This window comes from Bos mutus, chromosome X (genome assembly GCF_027580195.1).
Source record: "Bos mutus isolate GX-2022 chromosome X, NWIPB_WYAK_1.1, whole genome shotgun sequence".
NCBI lineage: Eukaryota > Metazoa > Chordata > Mammalia > Artiodactyla > Bovidae > Bos > Bos mutus.
This window is the reverse complement of record NC_091646.1, coordinates 66,690,582-66,704,526: the sequence shown is the minus strand read 5'-3', so window position 1 is coordinate 66,704,526 and position 13,945 is coordinate 66,690,582. Positions and strand designations below refer to the sequence as shown.

Below are 13,945 nucleotides of genomic sequence, written 5' to 3'. Positions count from 1 at the left end.
TGCTGGCAGAGGATCCCAGACATCCAGAAAGGCAAACAAATCTCACTGCAGTGAGGTAGGGCAAAAGATAGAGACTAAAAGGGAGACAGAGGATTTTGGGACAGGGACCTGCACCCCGGGGGAGTTCTAAAGGAGGGGAGGTTTCCACACACTAAGAAATCGCCTCACATGTGGGGTCAAGGGGAAGCTTCAGAACTCAGAGGAGAGTGCATCACAGGAAGACAGGTGCTCTGAGGCAAAAACAGAGAAAATTCACCACAGAGATTAAGCCCAACAGCACTTCCCAACTGAGAAGTGGCTCACACAGTTGTGTCCACTTGCCGTGAATCAGGGCTAGGTGCAGAGGCCTAGGCTTTGGGGATGAGGCCTCAGAGAGAGGGCCAGAGCTGACTGCCATGAAGATACTCTGAGAGGGCTGAGGCAACACAGTAGAGGTAGACCAGAAAAACTTTGGGTCTGCCAGAGGAAAAAAGGATCATTCCCACAGGTAGACTCTAACACCGCCCTCTGATTCCACACGCTCACAGAACAAGGGACCCCATCCAAGCGAATTCTGAAGAGGTGTGATCCAGCTGTGGTCTGTGGCCCCAGAGGCAGAGAGGCAGGCATGGTGCCAGTGGTGGAAGGCAAGGGACCACTATAATCTCAGTCCCAGAGATCACAACTACTGCCAAGCAATGAGCAGCTGCAGGTTGCCACCCATGTCTTCTTGGAAGCCTGAGCGACTCAGCTCTGCCAAGTGTTCCACAAACCTGGACTAACTCCCCTGGGGAAAAGCATAGCCCACCTCAGACTATTTCAACCCTCCACATTGCCCAGCCACAATGAGCACTCCCCACACACCCCTCTCCTCAGCACAACTGAGCAAGTGACCTCGAATAAGGGGCTACTTTCACACCCTCACACCTGGGCAGTGAACAAACATGGGAGAGAGACTTAAAAACAAAGGTGGGACCAAAACCAAAGCAGAACACCAGGGGCTGCATGAGCAAAGGAAAGAAGCCAAAAGCATTTCAGAAGTGACAGCTGCAGCAGTTTAAATTCCAGCATTTAGCCTGAGACTGGAATTTAGGGTCAATTGTCTGCTTTGAGAGTAAGTACAAATGGGAGCAAGATAAGACCTGAGTATGAGCAGACCCTGCACTGCCCACAACATGTCCAGAGAGATACTTTCTTGATATACTGGAGAACTCTCTGAGTAGGCAAATCACCTGGAGCCGGAAAATGGAGAAACTACTTGGACATTCTTCTCACTTTTGTTGTCATTCTGTCGCTAAGTCGTGTCTGATTCTCCACAACCCCATGGACTGCAGCACACCAGGTTCCCCAGTCCTTCATCGTCTCCTGGAGTTTGATCAAATTCATGTCCATTGAGTCACTGATGCTATCTAATCATCTCATCCTCTGCTGCTCTCTTCTCCTTTTGCCTTCAATCTTTTCCAGCATCAGGGTCTTTGCCGCTGAAAAGGTTCCTCATATCAGGTGGCCAAAGTATTGGAGCTTCAGCTTCAGCATCAGTCCTTCCAATGGGTATTCAGGGCTGATTTCCTTTAGCATTGAATGGTTTGATCTTATAGTCCAAGGGATTCTCAAGAGTATACTCCAGCACCACAATTCTTTGGCACTCAGCCTTCTTTATGGTCCAACTCTCACATCTGTATGTAACTACTGGAAAAACCATAGCTTTGACTAGATGCAACTTTGTTGGCAAAGTGATGTCTTTCTTTTTTAAATATGCTGTGTAGGTTTGTATAGCTTTTCTTCCAAGGAGCAAGAGTCTTTTAATTTCATGGCTGCAATAATCACCTGCAGTGATTTTGGAGCCAACAAAATAAAACCTTTCATTGTTTCCACTCTCCCCCATTTTATTTGCCATGACTACCACTCTCTATATATTTCCCCTCCTCTTTTCCCCTTTTTCTTTTTTTCTTCTCTCATACTGTCCTAATGTGGTTCTTTATTACTCCTTTAATTTTTATTTCTTATTACCTACTTTTTATTTTTATTAAAATATCTTATTTTTAAAACAAATTCCAAATTTTCAACTTTTGTTTTAGATATTTCTTTTTGATATTGTATTTTTGAGTCTAATTTTTCCCATGCTTTTGATTTTTAGTTTTTTTATCTTTTGTTTTTGATTTTGTATCTTTGAAAGTCTGTTAATAATTTTTAATATCTATTTTCATTTGGGGTTTGATTATTGGCTTGATTGTTCTCTTTTTTGACTCTTCTTTTTAACTTTTCTTTCTCCTTTATCTTTCTTTCCTTCTCTATATAACTGTGTGAATCTCGGCTTTTGAGAGTTATTTCACCATTATTCTAGGGATTTTTTGTCTTCTGTGCTGTGTGGCCTGTGAAATATTGATGCTACAGTCAAGGTTCAGGCCCGAATCCCAGAGGTGGGAGACTCAACTTCAAAACTGTGGACCACCAGAAACTACTAACTCCATGGAAGATTAATAGGTGAGAGCCCTCTCAAAGGCCTCCATCTCAACACTAAGGGCAAGCCCCACCAAAAAGCCAGCAAGATCCAGTGCCAAATGCCACATTCCAGTCCTTCAGCTACATAGGTGCACAACCTGCACATTAGTAGATAGTCTGACCAAAGCCATACCAAACACATCAGTTTAGTTCAGTTGCTCAGTTGTGTCCGACTCTTTGCAACCCCAGGGACTGCAGCACGCCAGGCCTCCCTGTCCATCACGAAACACATAGGCACCCCAAATCTCACTACTGGACCTGGCACTGCCCTTCAGAGAGACAAGGTCTGGCTCCATCCAGCAGAACACAGGCACAAATCCCCCCAACCAGGAAACTGTCACAAGGCACTGGTCCATCCCCATCCAGGGGAGGCAGAATCCACAATTAAGAGGAACTACAACCTTCCAGCTTGAAGAAAGGAGACTCCAAACCCAGTAAATTTATAAAAAAGGAAAAGACAGAGAAATATCCAGCAGAAAGAACATGGTAAAAACTTATAAGATGGAACAAATGAAGATGAAATAGGCAATCTACCTGAAAAAGAATTCAGAGTAATGATAATAAAGATGATTCAAAATCTTGAAAACAACATGGAGGTATGGATAAATAGACTATAGGCACAGATCGAGAAGACGTAAGAAATGTTCATCAAAGACACTGAAGAATTAAAGAACATACAATCAACAATGAACAGTGCAATAACTAAGATTAAAAGTGCACTAGAAGGAACCAACAGTAGAGTAACTGAGGCAGAAAAACGGATAAGTAAGCTGTAAGAGAGAATGACTGAAATGACTGAAACAGAACATGAATATGAAAATTTGAATGATGAAAAAAGAATAAAAAGTAATGAGGACAGTCTCAGAGACCTATGGGACAACATTAAATATAACATTCAAATCATAGGGTTCCTAGAAGAAGACAAAATAAAGTCCATGAGAAAATATTTGAGGAGATTATAGTTGAAAATTTCCCTAAAATAGGAAAAGAAATAGCCACCCAAGTCCAGGAAGCCCAGAGCCTCCCAAAAAGGATAAACACACAGAGAAACACAACAGATATTAATCAAACCAACAAAAATCAAACAGAAAGAACAAATATTAAAAGCAGAAAGGGAAAAGCAACAAATAACATACAGGGAGATACCTAGAAGGCAAATAGCAAATCTTTCAACAGAAACCCTATAGGCCAGAAGGGAATGGTACTACTACTACTATTACTACTACTACTAAGTCGCTTCAGTCATGTCCGACTCTGTGCGACCCCACAGATGGCAGCCCGCCAGGCTCCGCCATCCCTGGGATTCTCCAGGCAAGAACACTGGAGTGGGTTTCCATTTCCTTCTCCAATGCATGAAAGTCAAGAGTGAAAGTGAAGTCACTCAGTTGTGTCCGACTCTTCGCGACCCCATGGACTGCAGCCTACCAGGCTCCTCTGTCCATGGGATTTTCAGCCAAGAGTACTGGAGTGGGTTGCCATTGCCTTCTCCAGAAGGGAATGGTAGGATATACTTAAAGTAATGAAAGGGAAAAAGCTACAACCAAGATTACTCTATCCAGCAGGGATCTCATTCAGATTTGAAGATGAAATCAAAAGTTTTACAGACAAGCAAAAGTGAACTGAATTCAGCACCACAACAAATTGAGCTCCTCAACAAATACTGAAGGAACTTCTATAGACAGGAAACACAAAAAGGAAAGGCCTACAAAAACAAACCCAAAACAGTAAAGTAAATGGTAACAGGATCATATATACCAAAATTTACCTTAAACGTAAATGGGATAAATTCTCCAACCAAAAGATACAGATTGAATGAATGCATACAAAAAGAAGACCCCTCCCCTATACATACTGTCTCCAAGAAACCCACCTCAGACCTAGGAATAAATGCAGACTGAAAATGAGAGCCTGGAAAAAGGAACTGCTACAAGTAGAAATCAAAATAAAGCGGGAGTAGCAATACTTATCTTAGATTAAATAGACTTTTAAAAAAAGATATTTGTAAGACACAAAGAAGGACACTGCATAATGATCAAGGGATCAGCTCAAGAAGATATAACAACTATAAATATTTGTATTGCCTCCTGTGAAACCTGTATGCAGGTCAAGAAGCAACATTCAGAACTGGACATGGAACAACAGACTGGCTCCAAATTGGGAAAGGAGTACGTCAAGGCTGTATATTGTCACCCTGCTTATTTAACTTATATGCAGGGTACATCATGTGAAATGCCAGGCTGGATGAGGCATAAGCTGGAATCAAGATTGCCAGGAGAAATATCAATAACCTCAGATATGCAAATGACACTACCCTTATGGCAGAAAGTGAAGAGGAACTAAAGAGCCTCTTGATGAAGATGAAAGAGGAGAGTAAAAAAGCTGGCTTAAAACTCAACATTCAGACAACTAAGATCATGGCATCCAGTCCTATCACTTCATGGCAAATTTGCTGTAGTCCATGGTGTCACAAAGAGTTGGACACAACTGAGAGACCGAATTAAAAACCCAAAATAGGAGCACCTCAATACATAAGGCAAATACTAATAACTATTAAAGGGGATGCTGACAGTAACACAGTAATATTGCAGGACTTTAATACCTCACTCACACCAATGGACAGATCATTCAGACAAAAAATTAATAAGGAAACACAGGCTTTAAATGATACATTGGACCAGTTGGACCTAATTGATACCTACATGGTATTTCATCTGAAAACAGTGCATATGGAATATTCTCCAGGATAGATTATATCTTGGGCCAAAAACCAAACTTTAAATTTTTATTTTTATTTTTTATTTTATTTATTTTTTTTAAATAATTTACACTCAGCTCCCGCAAGCAGTACCTGCTACGCTGCTGAGTCCCGACCACAAAACTTCCTCTAAATTTTTAAAAATTGAAATTACTTCAAGTATCTTCTCTGACCACAGCACTGTAAGATTAGATATGAACTACTGAGAAAATGACTACAGAAACACAAACACATGGAGGCTAAACAACAAGCTTCTGAATAACCAACAGATCACTGAAGAAAATATCCCTAGAAACAAATGACAACTCAAGACCAATGGAATGTAGTAAATCAATGCTAAGTTGGAAGCTTATAGCAATGCAAGCCTACCTCGAGAAACAAGAGAGGCATCAAAAAAAAAAAAAAAAAAAAAACAACCTAACTTTACACCTAAAGCAACTACAAAAAAAAAAAATCATCCCAAAGTTAGTAAGTGAAAAGAGATTATAAAAATCTTAGAAAAAAATAAATGAAAAAGAATCAAAGGAGATAATAGCAAAGATTAATAAAACTAAAACAAAACTGACAAACCATTAGCTAAGACTCATCAAGAAAAAAAGGGAGAAGACTTAAACCAATAAAATTAGAAATGCCAAAGGAGAAGTTACAATGGACAACACAGATACACAAAGGATTATAAGACACCACTATGAACAATTATAAGTAAATAAAATGATGGAATTCCAGTTGAGCTATTGCAAATCCTGAAAGATGATGCTGTGAAGGTGCTGCACTCAATATGCCAGCAAATTTGGAAAACTCAGCAGTGGCCACAGGACTGGAAAAGGTCAGTTTTCATTCCAATCCCAAAGAAAGGCAATGCCAAAGAATGCTCAAACTACCGTACAACTGCACTCATCTCACACGCTAGTAAAGTAATGCTCAAAATTCTCCAAGCCAGGCTTCAGCAATATGTGAACCATGAACTTCCTGATGTTCAAGCTGGTTTTAGAAAAGGCAGAGGAACCAGAGATCAAACTGCCAACATCCGCTGGATCATGGAAAAAGCAAGAGAGTTCCAGAAAAACATTTCTGCTTTATTGACTATGCCAAAGCCTTTGACTGTGTGGATCACAAGAAACTGTGGAAAATTCTGAAAGAGATGGGAATACCAGACCACCTGACCTGCCTCTTGAGAAATTTGTATGCAGGTCAGGAAGCAACAGTTAGAACTGGACATGGAACAACAGACTGGTTCCAAATAGGAAAAGGAGTTCGTCAAGGCTGTATATTGTCACCCTGTTTATTTAACTTATATGCAGAGTACATCATGAGAAACACTGGACTGGAAGAAACACAAACTGGAATCAAGATTGCCAGGAGAAATATCAGTAACCTCAGATATGCAGATGACACCACCCTTATGGCAGAAAGTGAAAAGGAACTCAAAAGCCTCTTGATGAAAGTGAAAGTGGAGAGTGAAAAAGTTGGCTTGAAGCTCAACATTCAGAAAATGAAGATCATGGCATCCGGTCCCACCATTTCATGGGAAATAGATGGGGAAACAGTGTCAGACTTTATTTTTCTGGGTTCCAAAATCACTGCAGATGGTGACTGCAGCCATGAAATTAAAAGCCACTTACTCCTTGGAAGGAAAGTTATGACCAACCTAGATAGCATATTCAAAAGCAGAGACATTACTTTGCCAACAAAGGTTCGTCTAGTCAAGGCTATGGTTTTTCCAGTGGTCATGTATGGATGTGAGAGTTGGACTGTGAAGAAGGCTGAGCGCCAAAGAATTGATGCTTTTGAACTGTGGTGTTGGAGAAGACTCTTGAGAGTCCCTTGGACTGCAAGGAGATCCAACCAGTCCATTCTGAAGGAGATCAGCCCTGGGATTTCTTGGGAAGGAATGATGCTAAAGCTGAAACTCCAGTACTTTGGCCACCTCATGCGAAGAGTTGACTTGTTGGAAAAGACTCTGATGCTGGGAGGGCCTGGGGGCAGCAGGAGAAGGGGACGACAGAGGATGAGATGGCTGGATGGCATCACTGACTTGATGGACGTGAGTCTCGGTGAACTCCGGGAGTTGGTGATGGACAGGGAGGCCTGGTGTGCTGCGATTCATGGGGTTGCAAAGAGTCGGACACGACTAAGCGACTGATCAGATCTGATCTGATCTGAAAATGGACAACCTGGAATAAATGGACAATTTCTTAGAAAACTATAACCTTCCAAACCTGAACCAGGAAGAAACAGAAAATATAACCAGACCAATCACAAACACAGAAGTGAAACTGTAATAAAACATCTCTGAACAAATAAAAACCCAGTGCCAAATGGCTTCACAGGTGAATTCTACCAAAAGCTTATAGGAAAGCTAACATCTACTTTACTCAAATTCTTCCAGCAAACTACAGAGGAAGAAAAACACCCAAATTCATTATATGAGGCCACCATTACCCTGATACAAAAACCAGACAAAGATACCACAAAAAAGAAAATTACATGTCAATATCATAGATGATGTGGCTTCTCCTTTGCCCTTGGATGCAGGGTATCCTTTTTAGCTGGGATCCAACATTCTTCTATCGATGGTTGTTCACCAGCTAGTTTCAATTTTGGAGTTTTCACAGGAGAAGCTGAACACATGTCCTTCTACTCCACCACCTTAACATCTTTATGACAAACCACTTCAGTGTTTTTCCCTTTAGAACTCTATGAACAGTATGAAAATGCAAAAAAGTATGACACTGAAAGATGAACTCCCAGGTCAGTAGGTACCCAATATGCTACTAGAGAAGAGTGAAGAAATAGCTTCAGAAGGAATGAAGAGGCTGAGCCAAAGTGGTAACAATGTCCAGGTGTGGATGTGTCTGGTGGTGAAAGTAACGTCTGATGCTGTAAGAACAATACTGCATAGGAATCTGGAATGTTAGGTCCATGAATCAAAGTAAGTTGGAAGTGGTCAAACAGGAGATGGCAAGAGTGAACATCGACATTTTAGGAATCAGTGAACTAAAATGGACTGGAATGAGCAAATTTAATTCATGACCATTATACCTACTACTTTGGGGAAAGAATGCTTTAGAAGAAATGGAGTAGCTCTCATAGTAAACAGGAGTCCAAAATGCATAACTTGGGTGCAATATCAAAAACAACAGAATGATCTTAGTTAGTTTCCAAGGCAAACCATTCAATATCACAGTAATCCAAGTCTATGCCCCAACCACTAATGCCAAAGAAGCTGAAGTTAAATGGTTATATGAAGACCTACAAGACCTTCTAGAATTAACACCCAAAAAGACTGTCATTTTCATCATAGGGGACTGGAATGCAAAAGTACAAAGTCAAGAGATAACTGGAGTAACAGGCAGCTTTGGCCTTTGAGTACAAAATGAAGGAAGGAAAAGGCTAATAGCGTTTTGCCAAAAGAATGCACTGGTCATAGCAAACACCCTCTTCCAACAACACAAGAGAAGACTCTACACATGGGCATCATCAGATGGTCAATACCAAAATCAGACTGATTATATTCTTTGCAGCCCGAGATGGAGTAGTTCGATACAGTCAGCAAAAACAAGATTGAGAGCTGACTGTGGCTCAGATCATGAACTTCTTATTGCAAAATTCAGACTTGAATTGAAAAAACTAGGGAAAACCACTAGGCCATTCAGGTATCACCTAAATCAAATTCCTTATGATATACAGTAAAGGGAACTTCCCTATAGCTCAGATGGTAAAGAATCTGCCTGAAATTCAAGAGATCCAGGTTTGATCCCTGGATCAGGAAGATCACCTGGAGAAGGAAATGGCAACCCACTCCAGTATTATTGCCTGGAGAATCCCATGGACAGAGGAGGCTAGAGGGCTACAGTCCATAGCGTTGCAAAGACTAGGACACGAATAAGTGACTAACACACACACATACAATAAAGGGACAGCTAGATTCAAGGGACTAGAACTGATAGACAGTTTCTGAAGAAATATGGATGGAGGTTCAAAACACTGTACAGGAGACAGTGATCAGAACCATTTCCAAGAAAAAGAAATGCAAAAAGGCAAAATGGTTGTCTGAGGAGGCCTTACAAATAGCTGAGAAAAGAAGTGAAAGGCAAAGGAGATAAGGAAAGATATACCCATCTGAATGGAGAGTTCCAAAGAACAGCAGGGAGAGATGAGAAGGCCTTCCTAAGTAAAAAATGCAAAGAAATAGAGGAAAACAATAGAATGGGAAAGACTAGAGATCACTTGAAGAAAATTAGAGATACCAAGGGAACATTTCATGCAAAGATGGGCACAATAAAGGACACAAATGGTATGGACCTAACAGAAGCAGAAGATATTAAGAAGACGTGGCAAGAATACAAAGAAAAAAGTGAAAGTTGCTCAGTCATGTCGAACTCTTTGTGATCCCATGGACTAGACAGTCCATGGAATTCTCCAGGCCAGAAACTCTAGTGGGTAGCCTTTCCCTTCTCCAGGGTATTTTCCCAACCCAGGGATCGAACCCAGGTCTCCAGCATTGCAGGCAGATTCTTTACTGGCTGACCCACAAGGGAACCTCAAAGAATAAAAAGAACCATACAAAAAAGATGTTAATGACCCATATAAAAATGATGATGTGATCACTTACCAACAGCCAGACATCCTAGTGTGCGAAGTCAAGTAGGCTTTAGGAAGTATCACTATGATGAAAGCTAGTGGAGGTGACAGAATTCCAGCTGAGCTATTTCAAATTCTAAAAGATGATGCTGTTAAAGTGCTGCAGTCAATATACTAACAAAATTGGAAAATTCAGCAGTGGGCCAGAACTGGAAAAGGTCAGTTTCGTTCCAATCTCAAAGAAAAGCAATGCCAAAGAATGTTCAAACTACCACACAGTTGCACTCATTTCACACGCTAGCAAAGTAATGCTCAAAATTCTCAAAGTTAGGCTTCAATAGTATGGGAACCAAGAACTTCCAGATGTTCAAGCTGGATTTAGAAAAGGCAGAGGAACCAGAGATCATATTGCCAATATTCGTTGGATCACAGAAAAAGCAAGAGAATTCCAGAAAAACATCTACTTCTGCTTCATTGACAACGCTAAAGACTCTGACCATGCAGATCAAAATAAACTGTGGAAAATTCTTAAAGAGATGGGAATACCAGAGCATCTTACCTACCTGAAAAACCTGTATGCAAGTCAAGAAGCAACAGAACCGAACATAGAACAAAGGATTAGTTCCAAATTTGAAAATGAGTACATCAAGGCTGTATATTGTCACCCTGCTTATTTAACTTATATGCAGAGTACATCATGTGAAATGCCAGGCTGGATGAAGCACAAGTTGGAATCAAGATTGCTAGGAGAAATATCAATAACCTCAGATATAAGGAGGACACTGCCTTTATGGCAGAAAGTGAAGAAGAACTAAAGAGCCTCTTGATGAAAGTGAAAGAGGAGAGTAAAAAAGCTTGCTTAAAACTCAACATGCAAAAAATGAAGATCATGGCATCCGATCCCATTACTTCATGGAAAATAGAGGGGAAACAATGGAAACAGTTATAGACTTTGTTTTCTTGGGTTCCAAAATCAGTGCATATGTTGACAGCAGCCATGAAATTAAAAGACGCTTGCTCCACGGAAAAGCTATGACAAACATAGATAGCATATATAAAAAGAGACATTACTTGGTCAACAAAGGTCCACATATTCAAAGATATGGTTTTTTCATTAGTCATGTATGGATCTGAGATTTGGACCATAAAGAAGGCTGAGTGCTGAAGAACTGATGCTTTTGAACTGTGGTGTTAGAGAAGACTCTTGAGAGTCCCTTGGACTACAAGATCAAACCAGTCAATCCTAAAGGAAATCAGTCCTGAATATTCATTGCAAGGACTGATGCTGAAGCTGAAGCTCCAGGACCTGGCCACCTGATGCAAAGATCTGACTCTTGGAAAAGACCCAGATGCTGGGAGAGATTGAAGGCAGGAGGAGAAGGGGACAACAGAGGATGTGATGGTTGGATGGCATCACCATCTCAATGGACATGAGTTTGAGCAAGCCCTGGGAGACGCTGAAGGACAGGGATGCCTGGCATGCTGCAGTCCATGGGGTCACAACGAGTCAGACATGACTGAGCAAAAACAATCACTGATGAATACAGACGTAAAAATCCTCAACAAAATCTTAGCAAATACAATCTAGTAACACATTAAAAAGATCATACATCATGATCAAATGGGCTTTATCCCAGTGGTGCAAACATTCTTTATTATACACAAATAATCAATGTGATATACCATATTAACAAATTGAAAGATATGATCAACTCAATAGATGCAGAGGAAGCTTTTGACAAAATTCAACACCCATTTATGATAAAAAAAAAAAATGAGTTAACTTAGACCCTGCCACTTCTATTTATCAAGCATTTTCCATAATCATTATAATAGACATTTCATTAATTTTTAACTTTTCTACTAGCCCATCAGGAATAAAAGTTTCCTGAAGACTAAACTGCAATATTTATCTTTCCATCTAAAATATTTAATACTTTGTCAATAACATGTAAGCTATCAGTGAATAACTATGGAAGGTTGGCTGAATGAGCTAAATTGCATTTCAAGGTTAAGAAGCAATATAGCTTAGTGATGATGAACACAGACAATCTAGCCTGTGAGGTTTGACTCCCCAACTCTGCTATTTACTAGCCATATAATCATGAGTTGCTTAATCTTTCTGTGCCTTAGTTTCCTCATCTATAAAATAAAATTTGTATTATTATGATGTGATAAACATTATATGAGTTAACATGTGTAAAGCACTTAAATGATTGTGTGGAACATAATAAGCTGTAAATAATCATATGTGGATATAACAACTGTTGTGATGTTAAAATTTTACAGTCGAAAATGATAAGGTAAACATGTAAATATTCCAACTCAATCCAATGTGGAACATGAAACAAAATTAATTTCTAAAATAACATGTTGCCAGAACTTCCAAAACTGTGTTGAATAGTGATGGTGAAAGTGGGCACCCTTGTAAAGATCTAAACGTAAGACCAGAAACTATAAAACTCCTAGAGGAGAACATAGGCAAACACTCTCTGACATAAAAAAAAAAAAACTCTCCAGAAAGTAAGCATAGAAGGAACATAGCTCAACATAATAAAGGCCATATACAATAAACCCACAGTAAACATTATTCACGATGGTGAAAAAAAGAAAGCATTTCCTCTAAAAATCAGGAACAAAATAAGGGAGCCCACTCTCACCACTATTATTGACCATAGTTTTGGAAGTCCTAGCCACAACAATCAGAAAAGGAAATAAAAGGAATCCATATTGCAAAAGAAGAAATAAAACTCTATTTGAAGATTACATGATTCTTTACATAGAAACCCCTAAAGATGTCACCAGAAGATTACTAGTGCTAATCAATGAATATAGTAAAGTCACAGGATATAAAATTAATACACAGAAATCCTTTGCATTCATATACACTAAAAAAGAAAAATCAGAAAGAGAAATTAAAGAAACAATCCCATTCACCATTGCAACAAAAACAAGAAAATACTTAGGAATAATTTTACCGAAATAGACAAAAGACCTGTATGCACAAAACTATAAGATATTGATGAAAGAGATTAAGGACAACACCAACATATAGAGAGATATAGCATGTTCTTTGATTGGAAGAATCAATATTATGAAAATGATTATACTATTCAAAGCAATCTATAGATTCAATGCATTTCCTATCAAACTACCAATGGTGTTCTTCACATATCTAAAATAAATAATTTCAAAATTTGCATGGAAACACAAAAAAATTTGAATAGTGAAAGCAATCTTGAGAAAGAAGAATGGAAATGGAGGAATCACCCTTCCTGACTTCAGACTATACTACAAATCTACAGTCATCAAGATAGTATGGTACAAATACAAAAAACAGAAATATAGACCAATGGAACAAGATAGAGAAACCAGAGATAAACCCATGTACTTATGGGTACCTTATTTTTGTCAAAGGAGGTTAGAATATACAATGGGGCAAAAAGAGTCTCTTTAATAAGTGGTGCTGGCAAAACTGGACAGCTACATGTAAAAGAATGAAATTAGAAGACTTCCTAACACTGCACACAATGATAAACTCAAAATGGATTAAAGACCTAAATGTAAGACCAGAAACTATAAAACTCTAGAGGAAAACATAGACAGAACAAAATAAGACATAAACCACAGCAAGATCCTCTATGATTCACCCCCTAGAGTAACAGAAATAAAAATAAAAATAAACAAGTAAGACCTAATTAAACTTAAAAGCTTTTGCACAGGAAAAGAAACTATAAACATGAAAAGACAACCTTCACAATCAGAGAAAATAATAGGAAATGAAACAACTGACAAAGCATTAATTTCCAAAATACACAAGCAGCTATACAAGTCAATATAAGGAAAACAAACCACCGAATCAAAGTGGAGAAAAGACCTAAATAGACATTTCTGCAAAGAAGAAGTACAGGTGACTAACAAACACATGAAAAGATACTCAACATTGTTAATTATTAGAGAAATGCAAATGAAAAATACAATGAGGTATCACCTCACATTGTTCAGAATGACCATCATCAAAAAGTCTACAATCAATAAATGTTGGAAAGGATGTGGAGAAAAGGGAACCCTCTTGCACTGTTGGTGGGAATGTAAATTGATACAGCCACTATGGAAGACAGTATG

General features: G+C 39.2%; 1 protein-coding gene across 2 annotated transcripts in view; it reads right to left on the bottom strand.

Moving 5' to 3' along the window:
- ZDHHC15 (zinc finger DHHC-type palmitoyltransferase 15) overlaps window positions 1-13,945 on the bottom strand; it is a 102,032-nt gene that overhangs the window by 79,825 nt on the left and 8,262 nt on the right. The gene's annotated exons all lie outside the window — the stretch shown is intronic.